General features: G+C 44.1%; 1 non-coding gene across 1 annotated transcript; it reads left to right on the forward strand.

Moving 5' to 3' along the window:
* Positions 1–3,235: 3,235 nt before the first annotated feature.
* Positions 3,236–3,307, forward strand: TRNAC-GCA. Its single transcript has one exon. It is a non-coding gene; the product is annotated as a tRNA-Cys (tRNA).
* The last annotated feature ends 3,535 nt before the right edge of the window (positions 3,308–6,842 follow it).

The raw sequence follows: 6,842 nt of genomic DNA on the forward strand, positions 1-6,842 counted from the left end.
AGCCAGAGGATGAAGTGGCCCTTGGGTCCCCTCCATCCTCCCAGTCAGCTCCCAAGAGCAGAGCTACTTCCCCAGACCACCAGCCAGGCCGTGGCCATGACTCAAATTCGTGCCTCAGTAAAACTTCCAGTTACCATGCTATGGTCTTCCTACTGGAATAGTATCAACCAAGAAAGTTGCATGTCCTTTGGGAAAATGTCTCTCCTATCTGCAATTTGGGGGTGCCCCTTCAGGTGTGAGTTAGCCCTCAGTGGGCAGGTGCAGGCTGCAGCAGCCTCACCGGTGGGCCGGGGCTGGGAGAGGATGCTGGTTTGCCTGATTCTGCATTTCTGTCATGCCCCAGGCAGTGTCAGTGCTGCTGCGGCCGATCTGGAGGGCAGGGCCACGGGGGTAGACCACAGGTAGGACTGAGCTTCCTTCTGTAAGGCTCTGGCGTCCAGCCACCACCTGGCCTCTGGCAGGCCTCTTCCCCTGGACCTCAGTCCCTTCTCTTTAGTGTTCAGAATAGTGATACCCTCCCCTCCCACCCCCACATAAAGCTACTGAGAATTTCTCACCAAGTATGTATGACAGTTCCTGGCAGCTCCTGTTTCAACTCACTGACTGCTTCTCATGAGGTCCTTTCTGGGGCTCCCTTGAGCCTTTGGCTGCTCCAAGCTGGTGGATCTGGATCATGTGAGAGCTGGCCCCATCACTCCTCTCTCAGGGACATGCAGATCTGCTGCTTTCAGATCATGTGACAGAAGCCCAGAGATGAGGATGAAACCTCTGTTCTGTGTTCAGACAAAACCCAGTGATGAACTGTCTTTGCTTTTTGGGATGACACTGGGACCTAGAGGTCAGTCAGTCAGTTTATGATGTTCTCCTCCCTTTGGGACACAGAATAGGGTGGTGGTAATGGAGCCATCCAGGCACAGCTGTGAGAGTTGGCTGTGTGACCCAGGACAAATGACTTAACCTCTCTGAGCTTCAGCATGTTGCTCTCTAAGTGATGTGAATGAAGATGTGTCATGGGGCTGCTGTGAGGTGCTGGCACAGAAGTGCTTCCTAAAGAGTAGCTAGTATAATGCTGTTAACTAGATGGTTATAAGAGGGGATTCTAGGGTATACAATATCAGATACTTTTAAAATTTGCTTTTAAAAACATCAAATTTCTGAAGATACTTTTAAAAAATGAAATTTAGCAATATGTCCTTTCTCTATAAAGCTGACATTTTATGAGGTTGGGCACACATGATAAAAAGAAAATTAGCAAGTAGAAATCAAGGGCTTACAAAATGTGAAGACTCCCTTACTTGTTCCGGGCCCTGCTGCTCTCCACCCTCCCTCCAGCATCTGACTGCTGCTTTCCCTGGAGCCTGGCAGGCTCTCCACCTTCCAGTCAAGAGATGCCAACTCTTCCCTGGAGCTGACCTGAAGCCCTCTTGCTGTAAGCTGTCCCTGTGCCCCAGAGATCCAGGCTGAGCAGGGAAGAACTTTCAGTTTCATCATTAAGCTCCAGGTTGCCTCCTGCCCTTTGTGCTGAACTGGAGATGCAGGACTCACAAGGACCTTGAGACAAAAGCCTGGAGCAACAGGTCAGAGATTCCACCCCTCCAGTGGCTTCCTCTCATCTGAAGAGCAGCTTAGGAGAAGGAGAACAAGGACAACATTTGTCATGGCCTGCTGTGAGCATGCACCCACCATGTATTAATCTGCCTATAACTATGTGGGATAAGAGACTGGCTTAGGGCCACACAGAGGCTAAGATAGATGAGTGGCTGAACCAAACAAGTAGGTCAGAGTTTGCCTTTCCATTTCATGTCAGTGTCTGCACAGTATTTGGGACAGGGAGAGAAATGAATCTGCTAGAAATGACAGTAAAGGCAGTGAAGGGACTTGGTTAAGAACAGACTCCAGAGAAAAAATGAATTAAACCTGGCTCAGTTATTTCCCAGCTGTTTGTGCTTAATTGCTCAGTCGTGTCCGGCTCTTTGCGATCCCATGGACTGCAGTCTGCCAGGCTCCTCTGTCCAAGGGGATTCTCTAGGCAAGAATACTGGAGTTGGTTGCCATACCCTTCTCCAGGATCCCAGCTGTCTAACCTCAGGGAAATCGTTAACCTCTCGTGTATCAATTTATTCAGCTTTAAAATGACTGAAATACATACTTATTTCTTAGGATTGATTTTAGGATTAAAAAGAATTGATAAATATCAAAGAATTAAAATACTACCTCTCACATACATAGCAAGAACTCTATAAATGTTAGATGTTATCATTGTTGTTATTGAATTAAATTCCACGAAGGTAGGAATACCTGTTCATTTTGGTCACTGGTCTGCTTTAGAACAGGCTTCCCAGGTGGCTCATTGGTAAAGAATTCACCTGCAATGAAGCAAATGCAGGTTCAATCCCTGGGTTGGGAAGATGTCCTGGAGAAGGAAAAGGCAACCCACTTTAGCATGCTTGCCTGGGAAATCCCACAGACAGAGGAGCCTGGCAGGCTACAGTCCATGGGGTCACAAAAGAGTTAGATACAACTTAGCGACCGAACATCAACTGTGGCTGGTACTTAGGTGCTCCATAAATATTCGGGGCGGGGAGAATAAATATCATTACTACAATCAGTTAAATGGCCATCATTAAGAAATCTACAAACAATAAATGCTGGAGAGTGTGTGGAGAAAAGGGAAGCTTCTTACACTGTTGGTGGGAGTGTAAATTGAGACAGCCACTATGGAGAACAGTATGGAGGTTCCTTAAAAGACCAAAAATAGAACTACCATATGACCCAGCAATTTCATTCCTGGGCACAAATTCAGAGAAAACCATAATTCAGAAACATACATGTACCCAAGTGTTCACTGAAGCATCAGCATTATTTACAATAGCCAGGACATGGAAGCAACCTAAATGTCCAGTGACAGAGTAATGGAGAAAGAAGATGTATAATACATATATACAATGGAATACTACTCAGTCATAAAAAGGAATAAAACAGTGCCATTTACAGAGTCGTGGATGGACCTAGAGACTCAGAGAGAGTGAAAAACTCAGACAGAGAAAAATAAATATTATATATTGTTATATGTGGCATCTAGAAAAATGATATAGATGAATTTATTTGCAAAGCAGAAATAGACACACAGATGTAGGGAAGAAGCGCATGGATACCAAGGGGGCAATACAGGGTGGGATGAAGTGGGAGATTAGGATTGACATATATACACTGCTATGTATAAAATAGCAGGGCTTCCCTGGTGGCTCAGAGGTTAAAGTGTCTGCCTGCAATGCAGGAGACCCAGGTTCGATCCCTGACTTGGGAAGATCCCCTGGAAAAGGAAATGGCAACCCACTCCAGTATTCTTGCCTGGAGAATCCCATGGAGGGAGGAGCCTGGTAGGCTACAATCCATGGGGTCGCAAAGAGTCAGACACAACTGAGCTACTTCACTTTCACTTTCATGTATAAAATAGATCACTAATAAGAACCTACTGTATAGCACATGGAACTCAACTCATACTTTGTGGTAACCTAAATGAGAAGAAAATCCAAAAAGAAGGGATATATGTATATATACGGAGAAGGCAATGGCACCCCACTCCAGTACTCTTGCCTGGAAAATCCCATGGATGGAGGAGCCTGGTGGGCTGAAGTCCATGGGGTCGCAAAGAGTCGGACACAACTGAGCGACTTCACTTTGACTTTTCACTTTCATGCACTGGAGAAGGAAATGGAAACCCACTCCAGTGTTCTTGCCTGGAGAATCCCAGGGACGGGGGAGCCTGATGGGCGCCGTCTATGGGGTCGCACAGAATCAGACACGACTAAAGTGACTTAGCATGTATATATAGCTGATTCACTTTGCTGTACAGTAGAAACTAACACAACTTTGTAAAGCAACTATGAAGTGAAAGTGTTAATTGCTTAGTTGTGCCTAACTTTTTGTGACCCCATGGCCTATAGCCCACCAGGCTCCTCTGTCCATGCAATTCTCCAGGCAAGAGTATTGGAGTGGGTAGCCATTCTCTTCTCCAGGGGATCCTCCTGACCCAGGGATTGAACCTGGGTTTACTGCATTGCAGGCGGATTCTTTACCATCTGAGCCATTGGCAAAGCAACTATTCTCTTAAACCTAAAACAAGAAACAAAAAACTTATTTTGTAATGCAGACATTATTTATTTTAACCAGCAGAGGGCAGCAAGTAGCTGTGAGTGACAATTCTGGACAAGGGTGGTTTTAAATGTTAATTTTGAAGGCGAACAGGACTCTCCCCCTCTGAGGCAGTTGGTGGGTTGAAAGTTTGCTATTGCACCTTTATGAGTAATCCCTACTCCTCCCACTTACCTTTATGCAGGTTAGGATGATTGGCAGAAATTCCAACTCACAACAAACCTTGGCTCAATTTTTTCACAGGGCCAACTTATTTTCAATTTCCTTCTTACTTTCGTTCTTCTTTCCCACCTCCCTTCTCTTCCTCTAATTATCTCTCTCTCTCACTCACATACACACACACACACTCTTTCCAAAGCATCAAGCTAGTGTACTGTACACATTCCCCAAATTTATCTGTACAACTGTACCAAGCACTCCAAACCAAGAAGTCTACTGTGGATATTCTTCCCAACCAATTAATGTTGCTAGACATAGTATAATCGAACATCTGATCTGATAAAACTTGAACCAGAGAGGTATTGTAACTTGGTCAAGGATACACAGCAATTAGTTGCAAAGTTAGAGCACCAACCAGGACATTCTGCTCTGTTTATCCCACCAGACCATCACTCCCCTCCCCTTCTATCCACAGAGGAGGCTCAAGTGGTTGCCATTTATTGGTCCAATCAATGTGGCTAATAGTTTCTGATCCTGGATGCTATTCCCCTGAGCTCTGCATCAAAGGAGCTGATGGCTTTCCAGTGCATCCCTTGGGAGGCCTAGGCACCGGGGACAGTCAGCAACCACCACCTACGTGTTCCTCAGTAAACTCGACCCCTGCCCACAGCTCTCCCACTTCCTCCATGACCCTGTGAGAGTCTGCCTTCCCTATATGGCAGGGCCCACACCAGCAAAGTCAAGGTGAAGACTGGGGAGCCCCTAGGCAGCAGAGCACAGTGGGTTCTACTTCTCCAAGGCAGCCTCTGGCATGACTGGAGGCTGGAAGGGCTCCCACACTTCAGCCTCAGGGCTGCCCCAGAGTCTCAGCTCAGGGGTGGCCCCAAACCACAGCCCCACCCCCACGCCTCCCGTCAGCTCGCTTAAGAGGGTCTTTCCCAATCATTTTCCAAAAAACTTCAGAAAAAAGTATTTGAGATTCCTCCTGAAAAACAAATTCCATATGAATTTAATGAAAGAAAACTTCAAAAGAAAATTTAGAAAAATAGACAAAAATATGGATGACCTAACGTATTAGATTAGGAAGATTTCCTTCAGCATTACAGAAAACGTAGATTATATAAAGGGAAGGATTTACAGATTTGATTACATAAAATTTAAAAGCTCCATGGCCCCAAGAAACATCAAAAACAAAATTAAAAGCAAGTAGTAAGTTGGGGAAAGTTTGGTTACATGTATGAGAGACAAAGGATGAATATCCTAAAGCAGAATATCAGAGGAAGACAGATAAAGAATCTGAACCGACAACCTAAAAACATAAACTCACAGTAATGTGTTCAATGTCACTGGCCATGCAATAAATATGCAACTTTTTGCATCTTGAAGTGGCAAATGTCAAAACTGCATAGTGTCAGTGAGGACGTGAAGCCACAGGCCCCATTCTGCTGGTGGCATGTTTCTGGGGGCCATGGTAAATGCTTTTCTTGATAGCTTTTATCAGCACCACTGTATTCATTTACTATATATTGCCCCCTCACCACCTCCCCCTCCCAGTCAATACACATCTTAGTGACAGAGACATGGCTTACTGGTCTGTCCCAAGGACTTAGGACAGCACTGGCACATAATAAGGTGTTTGATATACACTTAACGAATGAATAATTGAACTTCTGCCCAGTAATTCTACCGTTAGGAACTGATCTTAAGGCAACCATCAGAGACCTACAACAAGACTTATATCCAAGGATGTTCATTTCAGCATATAATAGTCAGACTTTGCAAATCATTTAGATGTCCAAAGTAGGGGCTTAATAAACGAATGATGACATATCCTTATCAGAGACTACAATAATAAAGTCATTAAAATCATGTTGTAGGTGATGAGAAAAGGAAAAGAGCTTCTAGATATAGTAAATTGTAAAAAAGGAAGGTTACATAATACTGCTTTCTAGAGAATTTCTGGAGAAATTCTCCAGAAATCTTCCATATATAATACCATCGTGACATGCAAAGTGCATGGTAAATATTATATACACATGTATATTTGATATATACATATATACATGATATATACATGCATATCACAAGTTGTGTAAGAACATTGACATTTTAGTATTTATCTCTAACACTTGGTATGATCAATGAAAAGTTTACCTTTTGTTCCTTACTCTTATGCATCTCTCCAAGGTTTTTAAATCACTACAGATGGTGACTGCAGCCATGAAATTAAAAGATGCTTCCTCCTTGGAAGAAAAGTTATGACCAACCTAGATAGCATATTCAAAAGCAGAGACGTTACTTTGCCAACAAAGGTTCGTTTAGTCAAGGCTATGGTTTTTCCTGTGGTCATGTATGGATGTGAGAGTTGGACTGTGAAGAAGGCTGAGCACTGAAGAATTGATGCTTTTGTACTGTGGTGTTGGAGAAGACTCTTGAGAGTCCCTTGGACTGCAAGGAGATCCAACCAGTCCATTTTGAAGGAGATCAGCCCTGGGATTTCTTTGGAAGGAATGATGCTGAAGCTGAAA

The sequence above is a fragment of the Bison bison genome, unplaced genomic scaffold (assembly GCF_000754665.1).
Source record: "Bison bison bison isolate TAMUID 2011002044 unplaced genomic scaffold, Bison_UMD1.0 scf7180017864195, whole genome shotgun sequence".
Lineage (NCBI taxonomy): Eukaryota > Metazoa > Chordata > Mammalia > Artiodactyla > Bovidae > Bison > Bison bison.